At 42.8% G+C, this 15995-nt stretch overlaps 1 protein-coding gene and 1 pseudogene across 5 annotated transcripts in view; both read right to left on the reverse strand.

The window, feature by feature from the left end:
• The window catches only part of LOC308266359 (ATP-dependent 6-phosphofructokinase, muscle type-like), a 29388-nt pseudogene extending 26986 nt beyond the window's left edge, over nucleotides 1-2402 (reverse strand). Inside the window, exon 1 of the transcript in view lies at nucleotides 72-2402. The product of the transcript in view is annotated as an ATP-dependent 6-phosphofructokinase, muscle type-like (transcript). The remainder of the gene's footprint in view (nucleotides 1-71) is intronic.
• Nucleotides 1-15995, reverse strand: part of DST (dystonin) — a gene marked incomplete at both ends in the record, with an annotated part of 523923 nt that overhangs the window by 421639 nt on the left and 86289 nt on the right. The gene's annotated exons all lie outside the window — the stretch shown is intronic.

Raw genomic sequence — 15995 nt, forward strand, 5'->3', positions numbered from 1 at the left:
GGAGACCTAATGAAAAAAGAGCTGAAACACTGAAGAAATGCGGACTTAGACCTAACGGGGACCGCGCTGACCGTGACCAAAATATCTGTTCCCCTCTCTCCAAAAGGTGTAGACGGCAGCTTCTCCAGACAGCTCCGGAGAGATGTGCTCCGGGTGGGCGTGGTCTGAGGCGTCCAAGTCAATCTCATACTTGGCTAGGATTTTGAGGGGCCTCAGCTTCAGCCACCATTGTTCCTTGGGGATTCGGCTCAAAATCTCCTTTAGCTCAGTCCCTGGTTGAAAAACCAAGGCCCTCTTACACGCAGCCCCAGAACACAGCCTGAGTCTGGAGTACTGGCAAAGATCCGCCCATTACGGTAACTCTCTGATTTTCCCGACGTCCAGTTCATTGCCTTAGCACCTACCTTAGTGGCAAAATTCCTGTCAAAGGGAGTTGGACTCCCACCCTGCTGCATGTGGCCAAGGACATTCTTCCTGCTGTGGAAGATGTCCTTCCCCTTCTCAGGGTACAGGTTGAAAATGAAGTCTGTGGTAGCGTTCTGTTCCTTAACACCAAGCCCCGTTTCCCATTTGTTTTCGTCTTTGGTACGAGATGCTCAACTTTTGCCTGTAGGTCTCGAAGGGTGAAGGGCTCCTCAAATATGTAGGCAGCATCGGCCCCAGATGCCAGTCCTGCCACGGTGGCCCGGTAGCCACAGTAGCCACCCATAGTCTCAGTGATGAACACTCAACGCTTGGTGCCTGCTGCTGACTGCTTGATGCGGTCACATGTCGTGCAGATGGTACTGAGTGCAGTGTCAGCCCCAATGCTGAAGTCTGAGCCAGGAGCATTGTTGGAGACCATGGCAGGAATGACCACAAATGGGGTACAGGGCTCATCAAACTGCTTCCTGCCCTCCATCAGCCCCAGGCCCCCTGTGTATGCCTCAAATCCCCCAGTGATGACAAGGCCCTGAATGTTAAACTTAGTTATGTTGGCACTGATCTGTTCCAGGTTCTTCTTGGGTAGAGTCCTTTTAGTACCAAGTTTAGAACCACCTTGGCCAGTCCAGCCCCCAATGTAGCTCCAGCCAGCTTCCTCGATGTGACCCTTGGCCAGGCCCTCAAAGCCATCATGTACAACCAGTACTCGGTTGCCGTGGATAAGGCCAATCCTCACAGGGGAGCGGACAGCAGCATTCATGCCTGCGGCAGGGGCACCCACATTCATCACAGCCACTGTGTGCAAACAGTCTTGGAGACCGGGGGTCTGACGTGAGCTAGAAGCTTGTAAACCTCCCAGCTGTTCATGAAGCTCCGGCCTCTCAGCTTCATGGCTTCATCAAATCTCTTCTCATCCATGGCCTTGGTTACATCTTTGATCACCTGGACACACTCCATGAGGGGCAGGCGTACAGCCTGATTACCAGAGAGGCTCACCACACTGGCTGGGGTACCCGGGGTCCCCTCCAAAAGTGCCATCACTGCGTCTACACCCATCCTGCTGCCCAGGATATGGTCAAAGGTTGATGGTGTTCTACCCCACTGCACATGCCCCAAAAAGGTGACCCGGGTGTCATATCCGAGACGCTTTACTACCAGGTTCTTGTCTTCTGAGGTGATTGGTTTCCCATTCTTGTCAACTGCACCCTCAGCCACAATGATGACGCTGAGACAAGAACCACGGGTCCTTGTCTCAGAAAGCCGACGACAAAGGTGCTCTTCCCAGTCATCATCTGGCGGACATTCAGGGATAAAAACCCAGTTGGCCCCACATGAGAGAGAAGTAATAAGGGCCAGATCTCCACAGTGGCGGCCCATCGCTTCTAACACAAATGTCCTCTGGGGACTCTGAGCAGTAGTGGTGATGGCATCTACAATCTCTACAACCCCGTGCAGGGCAGAGTCAGCGCCATAGAAATCACTGTGAATTGATCCAACCGGCCCCACGATGTTCAGGTAGCCGGATTTTGTAACCTCTTCAGCTGTGATCTTATCAGCTTTCTGGAGGTCACTCAACAAGTCACTCCACTCAGAACGGAAGCGTCAGCCCCAGTGAGGCCGCCATCACCCCCAATAACACACAGATTGGTGATCTCACGCTTCACCAGGTTGTGGGCAGCTCAAAGTCGTCCTTCTCAGTCCCAAAAGTCCTTGCACTGGGCACTTCCAATCAGTGTGCCTCCCAGCTGAAGCATCATCAAAACGCTCTCCCAGGTGACCTCCTTGATGTGATCACCATCCACCAAGCCTTGATAGCCCTCATGGACAAAGACGACACGGGCACCAGTAAAGATACCAACTCGAACCACAGCCCTGACAGCAGCATTCGTGCCTTGGGCATCTCCACCAGAGGTTAACACGGCGACAGCTTTGCCGATCCCCAGGGTTTTGGCTGCCTGGTGCTCTTCATGGGTCATGATCCACTCTTTTAGTCTTAGCTCTCTTTATTTTGAAACAGGGTCTCACTGAGTTGCAGAGGGCCTCACTAAGTAGCTGAGGCTGTTCACGAACCGCGATGCTCCGGTCTCAGCCTCCCGAATGCTGGGATTACAAGCGTGCGCCACCACGCCCGGCAAAAAGGTTCTGTTTCTAATCTCAGCTCTGAAAGTAACTGGGAATATGATGTCTGGCGTCTCGGGTCATTTTTCTACTTCTTGTTTCCTCGAAGTGCCAATGCCGGAAGGATGATTTTTGAGGATCCTAAACTGTCACGAAATTCAACATCTCTAAGGATATTTTATGTCCAAATTATACTACCTTTAATGTTTCCACTTCAAACCTATAAAAAGCCTATTTATTTGTCTGTGTATTTACTATGAGATAATTTTGAATGCTAATGAACTAGAGATGTTATATACTGGGTAGTACATGTAATTAAAAAAAAACAAACAAAAAATATCTTCTCCTAAATACATTACTCAGCCCTCACCCTCCGCTCCAGAAAAAAAAAAAAGCTTTATTTTGGGTGACAACACTTTTAAGAAAATTATTCATTGTCAAAAACTCTAAGTAAAAATCAGCAAGTAAATAAAAAATAAAATCAACTGACAGCCACAATTGCTATTTTGTCATTTAGTCTATAAATATTGTGTGAACGTTTTCTCTATTTGAGGTTTTATGTTCAACTCCAAATTATAAAACATTGTACAAATAACACGAGGCTCTGGCTTAACTGAAAAGACAAGTATGTACTAAAATTCAAGACTTAAAAATAACAGAGCTACTTCTATGTAAACACGGATTCTATCCCCCAGGGGACATAAAGATGCCCTGCTCTGTCATCTGCTTTAAGATTAGGACAGGAAGCAGGCAGGATGGCACACACCTGGAACCCCAACTACTGGGGAGGCTAAGACGGGAGGATCACAAACCCAAGGTCAGCTCCGCCAACTTAGTGAGACCCTGTTTCAAAATAAAATAAAAAGGGCTAAGAGTGTAGCTCAGCAGCAGAGCATTTGGCCAGCATGTACAAGGCCCTGGGTTTGAACCTCAGCATAAAAAAAAAAAAAAAAAAAAAAAAAAAAACAAGGAGCAACTGGATAAATGTACTTCACATTCCTGCAATGAAACAAACTTATCCTAGAAATAAGAACGAAAATCAATTTATTGGCCAAGTGTGGTGGCGCATGCTTGTTAACCCAGTACTTGGGAGGCTGAGAAGGATTGCAAGTTTGTGGACAGCCTCAGCTACTTAGTGAGGCCCTTTGCAACTCAGTGAGACCTTGTTTCAAAATAAAGAATAAAAATAGGGTTGGGGGTATAGCTCAGAGGTAGAATGCCCCTAGGTTCCATCCTCAGTAACAAAAAAAAAAAAAAAAAAAAAAAAAGGCCGGGCGTGGCGGCGCACACTTGTATTCCCACACTTGAGAGGCGGAAACAGGAGGATCGCACAGGTTCGAAGCCAGCCGCGCTGGCTTAAGAAACCCTGTTTCCAAATTTTAAAAAATGTATAAAATAGTTCTGGGACTGTAGCCCGGAAGTAGAAGGATTTCCAGGAACCCTAGTACCACCAAAAAAAAAAAAAGAATAAAAATAGGACTGGGGGTGGATCCCCCTGGGTTCAATCCCCAGTACAAAAATAAAAAAAATTAATGTCTTGGCAGGCAGTGAGTATTAAGTACAGTTTGACAATAGTGTCCAGGTTTTTAACTTTTGGTTAAATTAGAAATGGAAGGTAGAATTAGGCAGTGCACAGAACTCTGATCTGAGAGACTCATTTTGAGGAGTCTGTTTACTCATACAAGACAAGAGTTTCTCAGATATATCGTAGACTGGACATCCTACCTAACAAGTCTTCCTATTGCCCAGTATCAGAAAAAGCCGGAATGAGTATGTGTATTGCATTTCTGGGGATGGAACCCAGGGATGTTCTACCTCTAAGCTCCACCACCATCCCCATTTTATTCTTATTTTTTAAGTAGCTGAGGCTGGCTTCGAACCTGCGCGGTCCTCCTGTCTCAGCCTCCCAAGCGCTGGGATTACAAGCGTGAGCCACCATGCCTGGCTCTTAATTTTTAAACAGGGTCTTACTAAGTTGCGGAGGCTGGCCTCCTGGCTCAGCCTTCCAACTACTGGGATTACACGGGTGCACCACCCCGCCCTGCTAGAACAATATATTTCAAATGCATCAGTGAAATGGTGGGAAAATTCTCATAAACTAGAGAAATGGAAACGCAAAAGCAGAAACAGTGAAGTATCATCCTGATCTCTGTGAACTGAAAGCTTCCCTGGAGGGCTAAGCAGTTGCTCAGGGACAAAAGATAAAAGGACAGGGAGTCTGATTTTAAAACCGTCAAATAGCCAGGCGTGGTGGCGCATGCTTATAATCCCAGCATTTGGGAGGCTGAGACAGGAGAATCGGGGTTCGCAGGCATCCTCAGCTACTTAGTGAGGCCCTCTGCGACTCTGTGAGACCCTGTTTCAAATTAAAAACTAAAAACTAGGGCTGGGGGTATAGCTCAGAATGTCACTGGGTTCCATCCCCAGTACAAAAAAAAAAAAAAAAAAAAATGCTGGGCGTGGTGACACACGCTTGTAATCCCCGCTTTTGGGAGGCTGAGACAAGAGGATTGCACAGGTTCGAAGCCAGCCTCAGCTACTTAGTGAGGCTCTCAGCAACTTAGTGAGACCCTGTTTCCAAATAAAATATAAAAAAGGTCTGGGAGTATAGCCCGGAGGTAGAAAGCCTCTAGGTTCCACCCCCAGTACCACAAAAAAAGAAAAAGAAAAAGAAAAAAAAAAGCCAAATAAATCCAGGGAAAGCACGAAGTAGAAAAACAAGTCAAGGACACCCTGAGATAGCAGGACACTAGACATATTATTAAAAACTCTAAAACTGAGAATATATTTTTAGATTTCCCTAGGTCAATAGAGCTCTGGTAAAATCAAAAGAAGATCATCTTTGGAGACATACACCTTCAATCCAAGCCTCAAAAACTACCACAAATGAAGTTTGGTCAAGCATAAACTCATAATGAAAAGTTATGAAATAGCCAGGTAGGGTGGTGCAGGCCTGTAATCCCTGTGCTTGGAGACTGAGACAGGGGGATCACATGTTTGAAGCCAGCATTGGAAACTTAGGCCATGTTTCAAAATGAAAAATAAAATTGGGTTAGGGGTATAGCTCAGGAGTAGAATACCCTTGGGGTCCAATCACCAGTAACACACACACACACACACACACACACACACACACACACACAGTTATGAAACAAGGCCCCACTGGTAAATCTACATAAACAACAGACACAAACCCACAAACAAACCTTTCAAGAATTTTAATTATTAAATATAAATATATTTTAATGTTTGGAAAAGCAAAAAAAAAGGCATCAAGTAGAAGTTAGGTATAAAAGATAAAAATATAAATTGAAATTTGGGCTGGAAATGTAGTTTCATAGCAAAAGTGCATGCCTAGCATGTGTAAGGCCCTGGAGGTTCAATCCCCATCAACACAAGATAGATAAGTAAGTAAGTACATAAATAAATAAATAAATAAACAAACAAACAAATAAATAAATAAATGGCGAGCATAGTGGCGCACACCTGTAATCCCAGTACTTGGGAGGCCAAGACAGGTGTATTGCAGGTTCAAGGACAGCCTCAGTAAGTAGTGAGCCTCTCATCAACCTAGTAAGACCACATTTCAAAATAAATAGGACTAAGGTTGTAGCTCAGAGGTAGAATGCCCCTGAGTTCAATCCCCAGTACCAAAAAAACACATAAATGAAAAAAAAAATATATATATATATATGTATAAATGGAAACTCAGTGAACAGAGGATAACGAATTCATACAAATCAGTAAGAGAACAGCTAAACAAGAAAAAGGGAAAGTGAAATGGACGTTTTGCAAAAGAAGCGCTTATGGCTAATAGACATGTGAAAGATGTTTGGCCTCCTTAGTGAGCAGGATAAGGCGAAGCAAATCAGTCTAGAGTGAAATTAAAATTGCACACATTCAACTGGTAAAATTTATAAAACCACTTGCTATGTGTCGAAAAGGTATGGCTCCTCATGCTTGCTTAGACAACTCTGATATAAGTACAAACTGGTGCAAGGAAGCCGGGCGTGGTGGCGCACGCTTGTAATCCCCGTGCTTGGGAGGCTGAGACAGGAGGATCGCACGGGTTCGAAGCCAGCCTCAGCTACTTAGTGAGGCTCTCAGCAACTTAATGAGACCCTGTTTCCACACAAAGTATAAAATAGGTCTGGGAGTATAGCCCGGAGGCAGAAAGCCTCTGGATTCCACCCCCAGTACCACCAAAAACAAACAAAACAAAAAACAAACAAACAAAAAAAAACTGGTGCAAGTATTTTGGAAAACAGTTTGCCGTTGCCTCCTAAAGCTGAACTTTCTCGGAGACCCCATGACTGAGCAGTTCCACTAAGCACAGACCCAAGAGACACTCTTGCACGTGAACAGTAAGAGACAGGTCCCTCCAGCAGCACTCACACAGTAAAGGCCTGGAAACCAATGGCCACTTCCCGGGGAAGGAGAAACGCTCTGCGAGACGTCCCACAAGTCACATGAGTAAGCCACGCAACACTCAACATCCGAACATCAAGTAAAAAAGGTGATGTCCCAGTAATTATATGTATGGTCTGATAACTTTTTTTTATTAAGTTAGAACAACTAAAAATGTATAAGTTAAATGTTTTAGGAATACACAATGTGTGACAACTCTGTGGAAAGGAAAAAAGTTCGCTGGCAGGGATTTCAAGATGCCAGTTACCTCTTTAGGTGGTTTTGGCCAGTGGGAAGATCAGATGGTTAGATCTGGGTTATTGCCAAGATATCATATTTGGTTTTTTTTTTTTTTTTGATGGTACTGGGGTTCCTGGAAGCCCTTCTACCTCCAGGCTACACTCCCAGACCTATTTTATACCTTTTATTTGGAAACAGGGTCTCACTAAGTTGCTGAGAGCCTCACTAAGTAGCTGAGGCTGGCTTCGAACCTGTGTGATCCTCCTGTCTCAGCCTCCCAAGCACAGGGATTACAAGCGTGAGACACCACGCCCAGCTCAAGATTTTTGAATGGAGGGTTTTAGGGTGTTTTTTTCTATAAACAGTGATATAGTAGATTAATAAAAGGCAACTTTTGAGCCACTATTAAGAGTCCAGCATCTTTCTCTTCATCCCTTTTGGTCACCACCCTGCCACCGAAAACCCAGTCGATGGTAACTGCATTTGTAGTGCATGTAAAACCTCATAAATCTTGTCAAAAATATTATCTTCACCAGGCACGTATAGTCCCAGCTACTTGGGAGGCTGAGGAAGGAGGAGGCTTAAGGCCATGGAGTTTAAGGCCAGCCTGGCCATTTTAGTGAGACTCTGTCTTGAAGAGAAAATAAAAAGGACAGGTATTCTTCAGGTTCCTGATTTAAATAATACAGAATTTGGCCAGGCGTGGTGGCACATGCTTGTAATCCCTGCACTTGGGAGGCAGAGACAGGAGGATCACGCAGGTTTGAAGCCAGCCTTGCTGGCTTAAGAGACCCTGTTTCCAAATAAAATATAAAATAGGTCTGGGAGTGTAGCCCGAAGGTAGAAGGGTTCCATCCCCAATACCACACACACACACACACACACACACACACACACACACACACAAAAAAAAAAACCCAGAATTTGGAGTTTTAAGACCTAGATTTATTTATTTATTTATCTATCTATCTATCTATCTATCTATCTATCTATTTTTTGTAGTACTGTGGATTGCACCCAGGGACATTCTATCTCTGAGCTACACCCCCGGCTCTTTTTATTTTTTGTTTTGAAACAGGGTCTCACTAGGTTGCTGGGAGTCTCACTAAGTTGCTGAGACTAGTCTTGAACCCGCAATCCTCCTGTCTCAGCCTCCCAAGTACTGGGGTTACAGCCATGCACCACCCCATCCGGCTACTCCACAAGCATTTATCACACGCCAGTTCTCCACCCCTCAGCCTCTCTCCAGCAAAGCCTTCTCCTGTGGGTCCATCAAAAGCTTGTCCCCTCCTGCCCCATAAGGTCGCTTAGTTGTGGTATCATCCCGTTCCTCTCAGCCCCTCTCAGAACTGCCACTGTCTAACCTCCGCCCACACCACCTTCTTCACTGAGGACCCTGGCATCTGACTCAGCTTCAGCTCCATCTTGACTGTTGTTGTTCAGGAAAATCCCCACGTTCATGTGGTTGAGCCACACAACTCCTCAACACAGGGCTCCTCGCCACCTGGACTCAGTTTCCACCTCTCGCCTCCTCTGCCAGCCACCTCATGGCCCAGTGGGGCGAGGACATCACTCAGGACTGCACCAGCCCTGGGACCCCCCACTCCAACCCAGCAACGAGCCCTCCAGCTTCTGCCTCTCCAGATGTCCTCTCTTTGTACCCTAACCCCAAACCGATTACTTACGTACACACACACACACACACACACACACACACACACACACAGTCCCCTGGCTCTTCTTCAGATTAAATCACTTTTAGCTCCTTATTTCTTTTTTTTTCTTTTTTCTTTTCTTTTCTTTTTATTTATTTTTATTTTTTGGTGGTACTGGGGATGGAACCCAGGGGCCCTCTACTCTGGGCTACACTCCCAGACCTATTTTATATTTTATTTGGAAACAGGGTCTCTTAAGCCAGCTGAGGCTGGCTTCGAACCAGTGCGATCCTCCTGTCTCCGCCTCCCAGGCAGGGGTGGGGGGAATTACAAGCGTGCGCCACCACGCCTGGTTTAGCTCCTTATTTCTTATGGCATTTATATTATATTTATAGTTCTAAGTACTATGTACATAATGGCACCTCTAGATTTAATAATTTTAGACATTATCTGTTGAGTTGCTATTAAGGTAAACAAAGATTGCTGTTTCGTGCAGAACTTTTGCTTAAGTCCATACTCAGTGATTAATGAAATTAATCATAATAATCCATATTCAGCATTAAATTGATAAACAGTGATTTCATGATTAATTTCACAGTATTATGATTCACTATTAAAGTAGTGCATTTTCTTGCTTATTCAAATCTGTAACTAGATTAACTCACACAATAAAATTAGATAGCTATGACCCGTATCCTACAATTTAGGAATTAGCCACAGGAAGCTAAGTAACACTTGTCCCAAGGCGCTGAGCTAGGAAGTGCCAGCTCCAGAGTGTGCGTCCTTGCTTCTCCGTTACACTGCTTACGTTTGCTAAAAGGTTTGTCTTAGCTGAAGCAAAATTAAACTGGACTCAGCCCATTAATAAACCAGACACTGCAACGAATATATAAAAAAATGTTCAACATTAGCAATTAGGGAAACGCAGAAGAAAACTACACGGAGATTCCATCTAACTACAGTTAAGAGTGGCCATCATCAAGAATACAAACAATAATAGATGCTGGCAAGAATGTGGGGAAATAGGAACTCTTCTGCACCACCAGAGGGACTGTAATTTAGTACACCACTAGGAGATCAGTACTGAGGTTTCTCAAAAAGCGGGTGTGGTGACGCACGCTTGTAATCTCAGTGCGTGGGAGGCTGAGGCAGGAGAATCCGGGTTCACGGCCAGGTTCAGCTACTTAGTGAGGCCCTTCGCAACTTAGTGAGACCCTGTTTCAAAATAAAGGATTAAAAAATCAGGCTGCGGTATAGCTCGGAGGTAAAATGCCCCTGGGTTCCACCCCAAGTACTGCCAAAAAAAAAAAAAAAAAGGGTAGGAATGAAACCACCCATATTACTCAACTTAGCTCTAGTACTCCTCGATATCTTTCCAAAAGAATTAAAGTCGGATACACGCATACCCATGTATATAGCAACACAATTTCTGTCTCGGCTTCCCGAGTACTGGAATTACAAAAACCAAATTAGGAAACCAATCGAGCTGTCCACCAAGAGGTGAATAAAGAAAGAAAATGTGGAATATACAAACAGTGGAATTTTACTCAACCATAAAGAAGAACAAAATTATGTCCTTTTCAAGGCAATGAACGGAACTAAAGAATTGCCAGTCTCAGAAAGTCAAGGATCATGTTTTTTTCTCCTATGTGGAAACTAGAGAAAAAGTAGGAAACAAAAGGAACGTCAAATAAATGAGGAGAGAGACCAGGAGAATAGTGAAATGGAGAACTGGTGAAGCTCAAATAATGCTATTTCCATGGAATGGCTACCAGTGGCTTCCAATCTCACTAACCTGCACAGGAATGGGGAAGAGGGTGAGACCCAGAGGGAGACACGCCCAGTGCTGTGTGCGTGATGTCGCAACCACTTTGAACTTCACCATAATGTGTAATCACAATACACTAATAAAAGTATACTTAAAAGGTAAGAAAACGGCATTCTTGTAGCACATAAGCATCTTTTAAATTTCTATTTCCAAAATAAATAGATAACTTTTTTAATGTATCAAAAAAAAGTATTTTGAACCAGGTGTGGTGGTACACACCTGTAAGCCTCGTATTTGGAAGGCTGGGCAGAAGGATCACAGGTTGGTGGACGCCTCAGCAATTTAATGAGACACTGTTTCAAAATAAAATATACTAGGCTAGGGGGATAACTCAGAAGTAGAATGTCCCCGGGTTCAACTCTAAGTACTGTAAAAAAAAAAAAAAGTATTATGGATATATAAAATAACAACCCGACTTGGCAATTTACCATGATAATTAAACCCATAATTTTTTTCACTCCTCCTCATTCTGAATTTTCACTTTACAAACTCCTCTTACTCTATGAAAGCCAGGCAATAACTGGTTAGAAAAAAAGCAGACCAGAGAGTCATTATTAAATATTTACTAAAACCCCACAGGTCCCTGGGGCTATGGTTTAGAACAACACGAACAATTTCTCTTCTCTAAGGTGAACTAATTGTTCTCAAAAGCAAGAATAAGAGACAGAACTACAATGAAAAAAAATCACTTTAGAAAAATAATCTTGGTATTTCATGTTTTTGTTTTTGTTTTTGTGGGTCTGGGGATGGAACCCAGGGGCATTCAACCTCCAAGCCAAGCTATATTCCCTGCCCTATTTTTTTTTATTCTTTATTTGGAACAGGGTCTCCTAAGTTGCAGAGGGCTTCACTAAGTAGCTGAGGCTGTCCGTGAACTGCGATCCTCCAGTCTCAGCCTCCCAAATGCTGGGATTACAAGGGTGTGCCACCACGCCTGGCTTATATTTTTGTTTTTGTTTTTGTTTTTGTGGTACTGGGTATGGAGCCCAGAGGCATTCTACCTCCAAGCTACACCCCCAGCCTGATTTTGTTTTCTATTCTTTATTTTGAAACAGGGTCTTACTGAGTTGCAGAGGGCCTCACTAAGTAGCTGAGGCTGTCTGCGAACTCGGATCTTCCAGTCTCAGCCTCCTAAGTACTGAAATTACAAGTGTGCACCACCATGCCTAGCATGAAAATGTTTTTTTTTTTTTTTTTTTTTTTTGTTGTTTGTTTGTTTGTTTTTGCGGGTCTGGGGATGGAACCCAGGGGCATTTGACCTCCGAGCTACACCCTCTGCCCTATTTTTTATTCTTTATTTTGAAACCGGGTCTCACTGAGTTGCAGAGGGCCTCACTAAGTAGCCGAGGCTGTCCGCGAACCGCGATCCTCCAGGTCTCAGCCTCCCGAATGCTGGGATTACAAGCGTGCGCCGCCACGCCCGGCTCGAAAATGTTTTTTAAAAAGCAGTAATGTGGGTTTTCAACCCATCTGGTTCTGTAATTAGTGAATGTGGTATTGTAAAATATCAATTTATAGCCAGGCATGGTGGCGCACACTTGTAATTCCAGCATTTGGGAGGCTGAGACAGAAAGATCACGGTTCACAGACAGCCTTAGCTACTTAGTGAGGCCCTTTGCAACTCAGTGAGACCTTGTTTCAAAATAAAATTAAGAAAATGGGCTGGGGGTATAGCTCAGAGGTAGAATGCCACTGGGTTCCATCCCCAGTACAAAAAAAAAAAAAAAAAAAAAAAAGAAAGAAAAAGAAAAAGAAAAGAAAAGAAAAAGAAAAAGAAAAAAGAAATCAATTTATGAAATAACAATATAATATAAAATACTCTCTTACTCACTTCAGTTATATATATCTAAAGAAATAAAAGGGCAAGTGAAAATAGCCAGGAACATGAAGCAAATGGTGAAGTGCGTGCCAAAGGATCAGGCCACACCTGACACCTTGTTGATTTCCTTCCCACTCCACCTCCCACCTTAAGACCTTTATTTTAAAAATAAAGACCATCCAAGCATTTAAAAACAGAGTTCTAGAACTTTCCAACTATGCTCAATCTTTTACTCCTAAGAACAGGCAATAATGCAAACTAAAAAACAAATCATCAATCTGATGTTTAATCCATTTGGTTTATCATTAATCCACTTGGTTTATCAATATGAAAGGAATCACAATGTCTATAATTTGTTGTTGGTGAAAGAAATCAAGCCTGACCAACTCAAGCTCACACTTTACGAGATGGGTGGCTAATCTTTTGTTTCACAGAGACAGAAGGGTACCGTAAAAGGAAAGGGAGGGAGAGAAGGCGCCAAGAATCTTGGCTGGTAATTTTTTGGACACCTCTTGTTTAAAACTCCAAACAGCGGAATGAGGATGGAACTCCACTTTAAAGTATATGTTCACATTAAGTGTATGATTTTTACCCTTTGGAACTCCTGGGACAAAGGATTGTACTCAATAATGTTTAACCTTCTTGGAATGCAGACAAAGGAGAAATGGCTGAAGATAATATGTCACAAATGATTATTATCACGCTTCAAGGGGAAGAGTTACTCTAATTGCTAAGAAAGACTGGGCTCATTTTCAACAGCGATGCTGGTCATCTAAAAATAAAATTACGTTTCTGTGACTACAAACTTATAAATATTAATAGCATGTAAACACATGTCTTATAAGAACCTCGTTGCTTCTTAAAAATATCCATACCCACTATCCAGTTTTAGTGAGGGTAAACACGTCTGGCAAAGCAGTTAAAAACCAAACTCCATTCTCAACTACCCATGCCACTTCTAATAGGGATAAAACATAAATAAAATTCACAGGTAATTCTAAAGTCTCTTAACTAATGACAGCTACAAATGTTCTTAATTAAGCTTTAAACAGAGGTAGAAATGTGTGACTCATTGGTTTGCAACACAAATGTAGAAATATGAGCAGTGAAATGAAAGCCAGTAACCCACCGCTGGAAAACCATCTCCCGGGCAGTCGATAATGGAATGTGATGTCAATACTCCAGCCTAACTCGAATCGATTAGGCAACTCAATATCTTGCATTTTCGCCATCATCAAAATTTCATGAGAAACGTCTGTGAGAAGATGGAAGTGTAATTTGCAAAGTGAAGCAACATGATGGCAAGCTTGCTTTTATGTCAGTTTTGTTTCAATAATGATTCTATCCTCGTATCCATGAACTACTAAGAATAAAAACTCTTCTTGGGGAAGAAATAGCTTTTAGATATTAAAACAGAAGCTGGGCGTGGTGGCCCCTGCCTAGAATTCCAGCACTTTGGAGGCTGAGAAAGGAAGTTTGGAAGGTTCAAGGCCAACCTCTGCAACTTATTGAGGCCCTCAGAAACCTACTGAGACCTTGTTTCAAAATAAAAAATATAATAGGGCTGGAGATCTAGCTCAGAGGTAGAACAGCCCTGCATGCAATCCCCAGTACTACCAAAAGGAAGGAGAAGGAAAGAAGGAGAGGAAAAGAAGAAAGAGGAAGAGGAGCCACCTCCACCTAATTCTTTGTCTATTTTACATTACTGTTTAAGTGTTAAATTAGAAACGCATTTTATATAGCATTCACCAATATTATTTTCAAAATGTCCTAAATAAAGCCGAGAGTGGTAGTGCATGCTTATAATTCCAGCATTCGGGAGGCTGACACAGGAGGAACTGGGTTCATGGACAACCTCAGCTACTTAGTGAGGCCCTTTCAACTCAAAATAAAAAATAGGGCTAGGGATATATCTCAGAGGTAGAATGCCCCGGGTTCGATTCCCAGTACCGCAAAAAAAAAAAAAAAAAAAAAAAGTCCTAAATAAAAAAGCCAAATAGTAATAAACAAAGTTATTTGTTAAAAACAGATAAGAACATCAAAAGATAGCCATGGCATTATTATTGTTATTATTATTATTATTATTTATTAATTAATTTATTTTTTTTTTTGGTGGTACTGGGGTGGAACCCAGAGGCTTTCTACCTCCAGGCTATACTTTATATATATTTTTGGAAACAGGATCTCACTAAGTTGCTGAGAGCCTCACTAAGTAGCTGAGGCTGGCTTCGAACCTGCGCGATCCTCCTGTCTCAGCCTCTCAAGCGCGGGGATTCCAAGCGTGCACCACCACGCCCGGCTAGCCATGGCATTATTGTCCCCTTCTGTCTTTCTAAAAACTTTCTAATAATAATAAAAATCCAAAATCTGGAAATGTTAGTAACAATTTCAACTTACCCTTTGTAAACAAAAGCCAGAGACGGAACTTGATGAAACAAAGTGTTAATGATATAAAACTTCAAGTAAAGACTTTGCTTCCATTTTCTAATGTGTTAGACCTTGCAATATGGAAAAAATAAACTCAAGTTTCTATAACAAAAGAAAAGCATAAAGAACTACCTTCATGCAACATCCAGCTTCAGCAGTGACCACCTCCTTCATTTCAATGCTATTTCACATTTTCTCCCCACCCTGCTGGATTATTTTGAAGTCAGCCCCAAGGAGCTTCTTATTTTAGTATTTAATATTTTAGTGTACCTCTCTAAAAGACAAAGACTATTTTTGAAAACCACAATACCATTATCAAACTGAAATGTTAATATAAATATATTAATATCACCCAATTCCTAGCACTCAAATTTCAGTCTCCTCCTCCTCCTCCTCCTCCTCCTCCTCCTCCTCCTCCTCCTCCTCCTCCTCCTTCTTCTTCTTCTTCTTCTTCTTCTTTTTTGGTTCTAGGGATAGAACCCAGGATCCCTCTACCTCCGAGCTACTCTCCCAGACCTATTTTATATTTTATTTCGAAGCAAGGTTTCTGTTGTTTAGTTGCTGAGAGCCTCACTAAGTAGATGAGATTGACTTCCAAACCTGAGCAATCCTCCTGTCTCAGCCTCCCAAGTACTGGGATTACAAGTGTGTGCCACCACACCGGCCCCAGTTTCCTCAAGAACTCTTTTTTTTTTTTTTTTTTTTTTTTTTTTGGTGGTACTAGGGATGGAACCCAGGGGCATTCTACCCCTGAGAGACACCCCCAGCCCTAATTTTTTTATTCTTTATTTTGAAACAAGGTCTCATTGAGTTGCAAGGAGCCTCACTAAGTAGCTGAGGCTGTCTATGAATCGCAATCCTCCAGTCTCTGCCTCCTGAATGCTGGAATTACAAGCGTGCACCACCATGCCTGGCCTCGAGAACTCTTTTTTAAACATCTGCTTTGTTCATCCATGTTATATTTCGTTGGTAGCTCTCTTAAGACTCTTTCCATCTATGGTCTACCACTCCTGAACTTTTTCTTATAGTTTATTTGTTGAAGAAACTGGAAGTATCTGTCCTAGAGTTCCCCACAATC

Source organism: Muscardinus avellanarius (assembly GCF_963383645.1).
Source record: "Muscardinus avellanarius genome assembly, chromosome: 8".
Taxonomy (NCBI): Eukaryota; Metazoa; Chordata; class Mammalia; order Rodentia; family Gliridae; genus Muscardinus; species Muscardinus avellanarius.